At 48.1% G+C, this 13,162-nt stretch overlaps 1 pseudogene; it reads left to right on the top strand.

Moving 5' to 3' along the window:
- The first annotated feature begins 939 nt into the window (after nt 1-939).
- On the top strand, nt 940-6,186 carry LOC118902824 (annotated as a pseudogene).
- The last annotated feature ends 6,976 nt before the right edge of the window (nt 6,187-13,162 follow it).

Below are 13,162 nucleotides of genomic sequence, written 5' to 3'. Positions count from 1 at the left end.
CGAGATGGGAGGCCGTGTACGTTTTCACCGCTCTGCACCCCACATGCTGGGCCCTCAGTAGCCATCTGTTTCACAGATGAGTGAATTTCCCCTTCGCCATCCCGTTTCATCTTCACAACAACCCTCCAGGCTAAGAACTGAAGGTCCCACTTTACAGAGGAGGAAACTGAGGCCAGGCAGGTGAAATGGTGCACCGGACTCAGGAGCCAGTTTCTCATTCCAGGCCCTGGGTTTCCCTGTCTCATGACTGCTAATCACCACTCTCTCAACTCCCCTTCTCCTGCCTGGAAGAGCGAGGAGAACCTGGGAGACAGCATTTGGGGATGGTTTCTCTCACAGGAAATAATTTCTTTCTCTCTTTTCTTTCTTTTTTTTTTTTTGGCCTCACTGTGCGGCTTGTGGGATTTTAGTTCCGCGACCAGGGATGGAACCTGGGTTCTTGGCAGTGAGAGTGTGGAGTCCTAACTACTGGACTGCTAAGGAATTTCCAGGAAACAATTTCCTTTTACTTAAAATTTTTCAGGGGAATTCCCTGGCAGCCCAGTGATTAAGACTTTGTGCTTTCACTGCCGTGGTTGCAGGTTCAATCCCTGGGCGGGGAACTAAGATCTTGCAAGCTGTAATGTGAGGCAAAAAAAAAAAAAAAAAAATCTGAAGCCTTGTCCTTTTTTCTGAGGAAGTGTATGTATTCCCATGTCCCCACTAATAACAAAAGAAGTGCAAATAAAGCAATAATGATACTGTCCAACATCTAAGCCTTTGATAACACACAGCGCTGGCAAAGCTGTGGGGACCCTGTCTTCTTGGGCACTTCTTGGGAATACGCTTGGATGCAGCCTCTTAGGAGGGCAGCTTGGTAAGCGTCTCAAAACATGCCAGATGCACGTGTTCTCTGACCCAGATATTTCACATAAGGACATTCTGGGCAGAAGGGATAGCATGAGCAAAGGTGTGGAGATCGGAAAGCTGAAGTGTGGGTGTTTGACAGAAAAGGCTAGTCTGGCCCTTGGCCTCGGAAGGAAGGGAAATGCTAGCCCAGCCAGGTGGCAGGACATACTTGTCCCCGCAAGGACTGGGCTGAGCCCTCAGTGAGTCGAATGCGCTTCAGGGGAAGGAGAATTCTGGAGAGGAGGCCCCGGCTTGGAACCTGGTCGAGGTTGGAAACAGATGCTTAGCTGCCTGTGTTGGGCTGGTGTGCACAGCCTGTGAAGCCCTTGCAGCATTTATTTCTTTTTTCTATAATCTGGGGAAGCGTGTTTTATGAGCCCAATTCCCAGATGAGCAAGCTGACAGGCTCAGCCGCAGGCCGGGTCTACCATAAAACTCCAATCTGAACTCAGGTGTGACTGACGTCCAGCTTCAAGGTCCCTCATTCGTTCATTCCCAGCTCCCCTTGGCATCTCCCCTGGGCAGCATGACTCTGGGGACAACAGAGGGTGTCCAAAGCCTCTGCCCTCAGGGGACTCAGCTTCTAGAGGAGTGGCTGGAATTGGGAAAAACTATTCAGCCAGTGGCGTAGAGGTCTGAGTCCTCTGACACCCCAGTGCCTTTGAGGGTGGGATTGTTGCATCTGAGGGAAGAAATGAAACCTAGTGCAGCCCTTTCAGGACCAAATGTCTGCCTGGGCCAGAATGTCCCTACGAATTTTCTATGGGACGTGGCCCAGGTCTGTGTGGGCCCCAGGAGAACTGCGGGGCCTGGGCCAGCCTCCTTGCCTCCATGAGCCTCAGGTGCCGTCTGTGCTGAACAGGGATAACGGTGTCAGCCTCCAAGGCCACAGAGGGACGATGCAGAGACCCTGGTGAGAACTGGGCCTCCGTTCTCATGTTCCCATGGGAGGCTGGGTAGCTTAATTCATTGGCAGGAACTTTTCTATGACCTCCTTACCAACACCAGCCCTCCCTGTCGGCCACCTCCAGATGTTTTCCTCCCCACACCCTCAGTCTATAAACAGTGGCCAGTGGTACAGTTTCGGGGAGTGGGGGTAAAGCATGTGGTGTGCTGGGCCAGAGGGAGGGACGAGGGCATATTACATTCGGGTCCAGGGACTTCCCTGGTGGTCCAGTGGGTAAGACTCTGTGCTCCCAATGCAGGGGGCCCAGGTTCAATCCCTGGTCGGGGAACTAGATCCTGCAGGCATGCTGCAACTAAAAAATCCGCATGCCACAGCAATGAAGATCCTGGGTGCCGCAACTAAGACTCAGTGCAGAGAGAGAGAGGGAGAGAGAGAGAGAAAGAAAGAAAGAAAGAAAGAAAAGGAAAGAAAGAAAGAGGAAAGAAAGGAGAAAGAAAGAAATATTTTTTAAAAATAAATAAATAAAATAAATCCGTGTCCGTGCACCTTGCACAGTTTGTTGAATTCCAGTGGCAGTGCTACAAGGCCACGTGCACAGACACTCCGGGATGTGAAACCGAGGCCCAGAAAGGAAACTGTAGGACTGAGCTCAGATCTGAAGAAAAGGATCAGGGTTCAGGCCTTTTCTTCCCAGTCCTTACTGGTCACCTTCCATGGGGCACAGAGATGAGCAGACACAGGCAGGCAGAGGAGGCAGACAGGGGACTGGTCCTGGTCGGCCCCAGAAGATGGGCTCCCTGAGCCTCCCTTACCTGTATCCCCACTTCTCAGCCTCCACAGTTCACAGAACTGTCTGTCCACAGTCCCCCTGCCGCCAGCTACTATGGAAGAAAGAGCCCCAGAGGCGGAGTCCCCCAGACCTGGGCTCAAATCCCTCTGGCACCTGCCAGCTCCCTCCATCCTTCAGTGGCCCTCGCCTGGGCCATATGGAGGAGGCTGAGGCAAGAGTGTCGGCAAGGGCTCGATTCCTGAGCCTCACTGGGCACTGGGCATGGGGGGCGTGCAGGACCCTGAGTCTTGGGAAGATCAGCCCGGTCTCCCTCGGGGGCTTCTGTGTCTGTGCTGGGGGCCTTTTGCAGGGGTGGGGAGGGAGGGAAGGGCAGATTCCCCAGGAATCTGAGATCTGTCTGGTAGAGAAGGTCTAGACTCTAGTCCCTTCCCTCCCAGACACTCATCCCAACTCTCCAAACCTGGGTCCTGCTGTGGGTGAACACACACACACACACACACACACACACACACACACACAGAGCATGTGATCCTCATCTGAGGGCCTCTTTTTCATTAATGATGAATAGCAATAACAACAACAATAATGATAGAAAGCGCCCTCTGTGCCTGAACTGTCCTCGATATCCTGCCCTGCGTTAATCCTCACGGCGCCCATCCCCCTAAGCTGGTTCTGTTACCTACTAGTAACTCCATCTGAAAGAGGAGGGACCCGCACCAACAGCCCGAGGTTAGGCGTCCAAAGCCACAGCCTGTGGTAGGGCGGCTCCTTCCTCTATCACTGACTGAACACCTACTGAGCGCTACCTGGCAGAAGGCCTGGACACCTGGGACCCCGGCTGGGGGACAGTGCGGGGAGCCCAGCATGAAGACCAAGGGAGAGCTCCCGTGGGCACAGAAGGGATGAGAAGGGAGGGGACTGAGAGCTGGGCCCTGCAGAAGCGCCCCCCCAGCCCAGGCGGCTGTTCTTTGAGGAGCCGCCCTCACCCGCCCACCGGCTCTGGGCATGGAAGGCTCTTTCCAGAAGCTGTCTGTGCGTCCACTCTGTGCGGTGACAGGCATTCTGACTTCTGAACTCCCTCTCAGCCTCAAAGCCCTGGGGATTCTCTCCTCCCTCTGCTGGGTCCGTGAGCCGCCTGGGGCGTGTAGCTGGGACTCGGCTGAAGCCTGAAGCGGCCGTGTGTCCCCCGGCACCTGCTTGCGGGTTTACCCCTCTTTCAGCTACCCTGTGCCAGCCCTGGCTTGGGGGCTGGATGGGGAGCCTGGGCCCCGGCCCCGCAGCCCGGGCTTCTGGACCGGACCACAGGGCATTCAGGGCCAGCCTGGGACACAGGCACGAGATGGGAAACCAAGGTGCTCGGGGTTGTGTTTTCTGCCTGAGTGGGGAGCAGCGTGGCGGAGGATGAGGGGAAGGACAAGTGTACAAGGGGCCTGGCCCGGAGTAGACTCACCACCGATTTTGAAAAAAAGGGAGGAGAGATGGGACTTCCCTGGTGGTCCAGGGGTTAAGACTCTGCGCTTCCACTGCAGGGGGCACGGGTTCGATCCCTGGTTGGGGAACTAAGATCCCGCAAGCCATGCTGGTGAGGCAAAAAAAAAAAAGGGAGGAGAGAAAGAGGAAGTGACAGAAGAAGCTTATAGACAAAGGAGTGAAATGGAGGAAGTTGGAACAGGTTGCAGAGGTCAGAAATCACTGGCCCCACAAATAGTACATAAGTACTTATTGGCTTATGTGCTAATGGTCCCTCTCCCCCAAGGGACCTGTGTTTGTCCCACTGAAGCCAAGCTTGGGGTAAGGGCCCCGTAATTATCTTTCAAATGATAATGACAATGTTTGTTTTCTAATGCTGGTCCTGCCTTCTAAACAGAGCTCACAACCCGCTCCTGGGCAACCACAGTATCAAGAAAGATGCTACTCCTGAGGCGTTTTCCCAAGAGGGTCTGTTCTCCCCCTTTTTTTTTTTTTTTTTTTTGGCCATGCTGTGCAATTTATGGGATATTAGTTCCCCGACCAGGCATTGAACCCAGGCCCTCGGCAGTGAGAGCATGGAGTCCTAACCACTGGACCACCAGAGAATTCCCTTTTCACCCATTTCTTTTTTCTTTAAATTTATTTATTTTTATTTTTGGCTGTGTTGGGTCTTCGTTGCTGCATGCGGGCTTTCTCTGATTGCGGCGAGCAGGGGCTACTCTTTGTTGTGTTGTGTGGGCTTCTCACTGCAGTGGCTTCTCTTATTGTGGAGCATGGGCTCTAGGTGTGCGGGCTTCAGTAGTTGTGGCACGCAGGCTCAGTAGTTGTGCCTCACGGGCTCTAGAGCACAGGCTCAGCAGTTGTGGCGCACAGGCTTAGTTGCTCCGCAGCATGTGGGATCTTCCCGGACCAGGCCTCGAACCTGTGTCCCCTGCATTGGCAGGTGGATTCTTAACCACTGCGCCACCGGGGAAGCCCCCTTTTCACCCATTTCTGAGCCCACAGGGACTCTACTCCTTTGGCCCCAGGCCAGGCAGCCCCCCTCCCCACACCCTCACCCTGGGGCCAGAAATCAGTGTGACAAAACCAGAGCTGGGCTCCAGTGTCCAGTCCCTTCCTCAGTCCTTAGCGGATGCTCGGTCTGGATCTTGATTCTGGCCTTCTGGCCTCACGCAGCAAGGGCCCGGGGTGAGGGTATTAGGGACCCCAGTAAGGTGGGGGGAGCAGAGGTCTGTGTACCTGCAGGGCAGGGCCAGCCGGCTGGCTTGAGCCTAAGCAGGGTGGTGGGTTGGTGCTGGTTCTGTAGTAATGCTGGGCGCCATTGCAGGTTCGTCATGGCCTCAGGGAACTGGTCTGGGGTTCCATCAAAATCCTTGAATGGTTCTGGCTGTCACCTTGACAATGGCAAGCCGCCCTTGGAGGCAGCATGAGTCAGGCAGGTCATTCAGTGCCAGTCACAGATGGATTGATAATATTAATGGGCGTCACGGCCTTGGGCAAGTTAATTAGTGCCTTCAAGCCTCAGATTCCATTTTTTTTTTTTCAGATACCATATTAAAGAGTGGGGCTATCACACCCATTAGGATCCCTGCTATTTAAATAAATAAATAAACAAACCCAACAACAGGAAATAAGTATTGGTGAGGACGTGGAGAGATTGGAACCCTTGTGCCCTGTTGGCGGGGGTATAAAATGCTGTAGCCAGGGTGGTCGAGGCCTCTGGGCTGGGATGAACCTCGCTCCGGGTGGAGCCAGGGGAGCCGAGCGGGAGCCACGGCCAGTACAGTGGTAGCATCTGGACTGGCCATTGCTGCTGCAGGATTTGCCGGCTGTCTTATGCTTCGCAAGCCAGGAAACACATGGAGCCTCAAGTAAAACAAGATTTTCAAAGTCTACCAAAATGTGCCTTCTGTGGTGGCTATTACAGAGGTGGGTTTGAACCCAAAATGACAAAATGGGAAGCAGCGTTAGCATGGTAATTAGTGTAAGCCCTACTGCCAATAAAGGAAAAATAAGAAATGTTTATTAACGAGCTATGCTTTTAAATCACACAACAAGGGGGGATCTCCTTATATAGCAGCCCCAAATCAGTGATGCTAAAGATTTACTAGAAGGTCAAACTGAAAAATGAAATAAATGTATGATGAATTTTACTTTTTTTTTTTTGGCCGAGCCACGCAGCTTGTGGGATCTTAGTTCCCCGACCAGGGATCGAACCCAGGTCCTCGTCAACGTAAGCACGGAGTCCTAACCACTGAACCACCAGGGAATTCCCATATGATGAATTTTAAGTTCTTATTCATTTATGTACTTGAGTACCAACTTTTTTTAAATAAAGTGCCTCAAAACTTAAAATGGTGTAGACACCCCTCAAAAAACGACACACAGAATTATCATAGGATCCAGCAAGCCCACTTCTGAGAATATATCCCAAAAAACTGAAAGCAGACTCTTGAACAGATATTTGAACACCCATGTTCAGAGTTATTCACAATGGCCAAAAGGTGGGAACAACTCAAATACATGTCCATTGACTGATGAATGAATGAAGAAAATGATAAATACATACAATGGAGTATTATTCAGCCTTAAAGAGGAAAAACATTCTGACACATGCTAAAACAGGGATGAAACTTGAGGACATTATGCTAAGTGAAATAAGCCAGTCACAAAAAGACAAATTCCGAATATTTTCACTTATGTGAGGCACCTGAAGTAGTCAGATTCATAGAGACAGAAAGGAGAATGGTGGTCAACAGGGCTGGGGGGCGGGGAATGGGGAGTTAGTGTTTAGTGGGAAAAGTTTCAGTTTTGCAAGATGATTAAGTTCTAAAGATTGGTTACGCAACAATGTGAATATACTTTATCACACTACTGAACTGTACACTTTAAAATGGTTAATATAATAAATGTTATGTTGTGTGTATCTTACCACATTAAAAAAAAATATGAGATAACACTACTCACCAGGCAGGGTCCTTGAGAGGGTGTAATGAGGGGATTTCCGGCTAAGGTCTTAGGGTGGTGTCCTGCACGAAGTAGGGGCGGGCTTCATGGGCCTGCAACCTGGGCAGCCGTACGGGGCCCCTGAGCTCAGATCAGCCCCTCACTTGGTTAAAGCTGCTGTAGCTGTGTTGAAATTCCTAATAATTTTTGAACAAGGGCACCCGCATTTTCATTTTGCATGGCGTCCTACAAATTATGTAGCTGGTTCTGCCCCTCAGCCAATGGGAGGCTGGTGGTTCTTAGTGAAAAAGACACCTGGACAGACCTTGCCATCAACCTCGTTCAGAAAGAGCTGGTGAAGGATGTGCCGTGTTGGGGGTGGAGAAGGGTATGGGGGCCACGTGACAACAGCACCCCTCCCTGGGGGTTGAGGAGCAGTGGGGCCACCTGCCAAGGGAGGAGAGGGCCACAGACAGCAGAGGCTGGTAAGGGGCTGGGCCAGATCACCCCAAGATGGGGCCCCGACCATCCCCGAGTTGGTATTTCAAGTCTCCCCCCGGCAGACCGTGGCCCCAAGGAACCAGCCTCAGAAACCAGCCATCGAAAGAACGTCTCATCCGGGAAACAGTGTTTATTGAACACCTACTATGAGCCAGCGGTAAACACACCATCTGTGATCCTCCCGTTCTCATTCACATTCTGGGTTTAAGGACTGAGGCCGGGAACCAAGGAGGGACCAGTGGCAGCAGTGGGGTGTGAACCTCGCCAGTCGGGCTCCAGATTAGCGCTGGCTCCACTAGATGGCGCTAAACGTAAATAATGATGGGCGCAAAGGGCGCACGGGCCAGGGAGGGGTTGTGCGGAGGTTCCCGGGATGCCCGCAAGCAAAGCTCAGAGCATCACCTTGAAAGGGCAGCCGTCTCTCCAGAAGGCGGCTCTTTGTTTTTCAGGGAGGCAGTAGTGTGAACGATCAGGTTTCCTAGGTTCAAATCCAGGCTCTGCCACTTAAAAGTTCCACACGTTTTCACAACTTTTTAATTTTTATTTATTTATTTTTCTTGCTTAATGTAAGTTTTATTTGATATTCTTGCTAGCTTTTCATTGCTTTTTAAAAAAAATTCACAACTTTTTAACTGATGAAATAAAAATATAATAACAATTGAGTATATATATTTTTGTAATACAGGTCTACTAATGAGAAGAATGGATTTCTTTGGGGGGCAGGAGGGGAGATAATTTCACTTAATTGGGGTTCAAAGTTAGGGTGTTCCCTAACAACCGGCTGCAATCGGCTGCAATCGGCTGCAAGCGGTCACAAGTAAAAATCATTCTTAGCTTTCTGGAGCAGGTAGTGGGCTGGATTTGGCCAGTGGTTTGCTGACTCTTGATCTAGTATTTTAACTGTGTTAACTGTTTCCTTGGCATTCAGTTTTCCTTTTGCTGAATTTTGTGCCTTTCTTGAATGTTCTTGGTCTTCAATGTTTTTGGCTGAGTGTCTGAACTCTCTTTTTTATGAACTACTCTCAAGGTTCACGGACTGAACTGAATGTTTATGTCTCCCCTCACCCCTGACCCCCACCCTCTCATTCCTGTGCTGAAATCCTAATCCCCAATGTGATGGTATTAGGAGGTGGGCCGTAGGGAGGTGATTAGGTCATGAGGGTGGAGCCCTCATGAATGGGATTAGTGCCTGTATGAGACGCTAGAGAGCTCCCTCACTCTTTCTGCCATGTGGGGACTCAGCAAGATGATTATCCATGAATCAGGAAGCAAGCCCTCTTCAGACACCGAATCTGCTGGCGCCAGAACTGCGAGAAATACATGTGTTGTTTAGAAGGCACACAGTCGCTGGTGTTTGTGTTCTAGCAGCCCAAACGGACTAAGACGCATGGCTTTATCCTAAATGTCAGAGGACTGTCTGCTAAGGAGACCGACCAGTGATTACCTTAATTTTCTGGCCAACTGTCCGTGTCACTGTTTCTTATCTCAGGGTAATTTCAGAGTTTTGTTCAGAAAACTAATTTTGGGGGGAACTTCTCTCTTTTGCGTGGTGGGGAGCATTTGTCCTCATTTTTACTGGGGTTGCCCATTTATCTGTTCTTATCTCATCTTCCAGGAATTCCTCACTGTTTTGTCTATAGGGAGTATTTCTCCTAGTCTTCCAACTAGGTCATGGATTTCCAGCAGATGATCACTTATGCAGAAAACCAAATCTGGAAAGTGGATTAAGACTATTCCTGTAGTTCAACTAACTTAACACCAAAAGGGAGACATGTCTTTGAAAAGAATTTAACAACCAACGTATGTTTGCACAATTGCAGTTCAGTACTTTATACAATGGTTATCCTTCAAAACCCATAAACTGGGATCTGCCATAACTTGTGCTGTGATACCCCCAGGTGACATCTCCCCTTGTGCCTGAGTCCTTCTCCCCATGTGAGGAAGATGGGACTGCCCCAAATGAGCAATCCCTCTTGCCTGCCTGGTGGAGCTAAGAACACCAGTGATAACGCAGCATGGCAAACGGATCCTCAATAGCCACAAAGGCATGATCTAGGAACAGATGATTTTTTTTTTTTGGCCGTGCCTCGGGGCTTGCGGGATCTTAGCTCCCCAACCAGGGATGGAAACCCGACCCCAGCAGTGAAAGCGCTGAGTCCTAACCACTGGACCACCAGAGAATTCCCAGAAACAGATGATCTTAAAACAAAACCTTTTAGAGAAATTCCTTTATTTGGATGTTTTTGGTATTCAGATTCCTGGATAGTTAATCTTCTGTTGTATTTTTCTATTTCTTCTTCTGCCTTTTCAGTGAGATTTGGTGTGTGAAAAGATGTTCAGTCAGTAATTTCAAAATGGAAAAAAGTTATTTATTTTATTTTTTTAATTTTTAAAAATATTTATTTTTATTATTTATTTATTTATTATTTATTTTTATTTTAGTTGCGGCAGGTGGGCTCTTGATTGAGAAACAGGTTTCTCTCTAGTTGTGGTGCATGGGCTCCAGAGCATGTGGGCTCACTAGTTGTGGTGCACGGCTTAGTTGCCCCTCAGCATGCAGGATCTTAGTTCCCCGACCAGGGATTGAACCTGCATCCCCTGCATTGGAAGGAAGATTCTTAACCACTGACCACCATGGAAGTTCCAAAAGTTTGTTTTTTAACTTTATTTTATTGAAGCTTTAAAAAATTAAAAAATAATACTTTTGTGCTACTAAAAAATTCAGACAATAAAAAATATAGGCTATAAGAAGAGAAAGTACTTTTTTTTTTAATTAATTTTGTAAGTGAAATAGGGAGCATTTTCTTTTTTCAAATTTTTTTTATTTATTTATTTTATTTATGGCTGTGTTGGGTCTTCCTTTCTGTGCGAGGGCTTTCTCTAGTTGTGGCAAGCGGGGGCCACTCTTCATCGCGGTACGCGGGCCTCTCACTACCGCGGCCTCTCTTGTTGCGGAGCACAAGCTCCAGACGCGCAGGCTCAGTAATTGTGGCTCACGGGCCCAGTTGCTCCATGGCATGTGGGATCTTCCCAGACCAGGGCTCGAACCCGTGTCCCCTGCATTGGCAGGCAGATTCTCAACCACTGAGCCACCAGGGAAGCCCGAGAAAGTACTTTCTATTCCAACTCCTGAAAAGAATGACTCTTAACAGTAACTGCATATCTTTTTTCAGGCTTTTTTTATGCCTCTTAAATTATATTTAATGCATATACATATTAATGATTTTTAAAATCATACTATATAAAGTTGTGTAATTTGCACTTTTCATTTAATATATTATGTATATGTTTCCAGGTTCCAGACTCTCAACCACTGCGCCACCAGGGAAGCCCCCAATTTTTAATTATTAGAAATAATACTGCTTTAAATGCTATTGTACACATATCTTTGTTTACCTGTGAGAGAATTTCTATAGAATAAACTCCTAAAACTGGAATTTATAGGTTAAAGAGTATATAATTAAACGTGTATTAAAAGTCTGATGAATATTGCCAAATTGCCAGCCTTCTAAAAGCTATGCTAATATTCACTTCTATTAGCAGTGGATGTGAGTGCTTTTTCCCATATCCTTTCTAACGTTAGTTGTAACTATATCTTAAATTTTTGCCAATTTTGTCAGTAAAAAATACCTCATTAAACATTTTAATATCCTTAATTTTGAGTGACTTGGGCATATTTTCATATTTTTACTTACCATCTTGCTTTATCCTTCTGCTCTGGAATTTGTGGTTCCATCTCTTCTGCCAATTTTTGTATTTTTTTCTTATTGGCTTGTGCAAACTCTTTGTATATTGTGGATATTAACTAATGCTTTGTCAGATGATGGACACATTTTCAGTTTATCATTTAACTTAGTTGATTGTATTTTTGGCCTCTTATAAGTTATGTTTTTACAACTTGTGAAGATGGATCTTTCTAGGCTAGGCCCAACAGGAAACTGAGATACTATACAGGAAAAAGGTTAACAGATTTTAACTATATTAAAACTAATAACATATTAAGGAATCTGGATGTTATCTTGATGGCAATGGAAAGTCCTTAAAGACTTAACTAGATTTACATGATTAGATTAGCATTGAGATTCTTAGTTTCCTGTCTTTCTCCTGGGACTACCTAGCTCCCAGTTAATTCTTCACATTGGCCAGAATTTTTCCTACTATTTGCTCTTGTGCTGTTGGTCTCCTCCCACTGCCTGCACCTAAGCCTTCTGGTATTTTGGCTGCTGGTGATGCTGTTTGGAGTGGCATGTACTCTGCACAGGGGCAGGACATGGTAAGACATGTTAAACATCTTCCTAGGTGCTATTCACCTAGGAATTTAAACACTTTTCCACCCTTAAGAGATGGAGATCATTATTCCCATTTCTCCATGAAAAAACTGTAATTAAGAGGCTGGAGGCTTCCCTGGTGGCACAGTGGTTAGGAATCCTCCGGCCAATGCATGGGACGTGGGTTCGAACTCCAGTCCGGAGGATCCCACATGCCGTGGAGCAGCTGGGCCTGTGTGCCACAACTACTGAGGCCCACGCACCTGGAGCCCGTCTTCTGCAACAACAGGGAAAGCCACCGCAATGATAACCCCTGCACTGCAATGAAGAGGGCCCCCGCTCGCTGCAACTGGAGAAGGCCCAAGCACAGTAACAAAGACCAAATGCAGCCATAAATAAATAAATAAATAAATAAATAAACTTATTAAAAAAAAAAAAAAAAAGGCTGGGATTTTCCCATGCCCAGACACCTAGAATATAACAGAGCAGGGATATAAATTCTCTTTCTCTTCTTTCATGCTGCCTTCAAGTACACTTTCATGGCTGACAGATGTCTGGGGTACATGCTCTTTTATTGTGTATTAATTCAACAAGTATTTGAGCAATTAGTATTTGTGCCTTTTCTTTTTTAAATAATCTTTCCAACAACCCTTCAATATAGGTGCTGTTGTTCCATTTACAGACAAGAAACTGAGGCAGGAGAAGTGACTGTGACCTGCCAAAAGCCACAAAGCTAGTAGATTTTGAAGCGAGGATTCAATCTAGGCCTGGCTTGTTTTTCTGGGTTTTTTGGCCACACGCGCGCGGCTTGTGGGATCTTAATCCCCCAACCAGTGACTGAACCCGCGCCCTCGGAAGTGAAACCGCGGAGTCCTAACCACTGGACCGCCAGGGAATTCCCCTGGCTTCAGTTTTAAATTTCTCACTAGGCTAGGCTGCCTCTTCCTAACAGAAGGCGTTTTAAATATCTAGTTTGAGGAACTAAACCTGTCCCACGCTCAGGGAACACTTTACCAACGAGGTTACCTTTGAGTAGGCCATTTATTGATTACTAGTTGCTGAGCACAACTTCTTATCCTTACAACAAACCCTACGAGGGAGGTGCTATGAACAGTCCTAGTTTTACAGATACTGAAGCTGAGCAGCAGAGGGGATAAAGAGCCGACTGGACCGAGGGCCCCCGGCATCATACCGCTCTACCTCCCACTATCAGGCTCTATCCCGACCCCTCGCAACCTCATTTCTGGGCCCTGAAGGTTGCAAGGCTCCGGGGGGTGGACGGCTGGCTCCTCGTAGGATCTCAGCGCCAGGCGTAGCGGGCCACCGGGATAGGGGTGTAGAGACCGGCAGGGAAAGTCTGACCCCGGAAGTAGTCGCGGCGCTGGCAGGGCC

Source organism: Balaenoptera musculus, chromosome 10 (genome assembly GCF_009873245.2).
Source record: "Balaenoptera musculus isolate JJ_BM4_2016_0621 chromosome 10, mBalMus1.pri.v3, whole genome shotgun sequence".
In the NCBI taxonomy this organism is placed as follows: Eukaryota; Metazoa; Chordata; class Mammalia; order Artiodactyla; family Balaenopteridae; genus Balaenoptera; species Balaenoptera musculus.
This window is presented reverse-complemented; position numbering and strand designations above follow the sequence as displayed.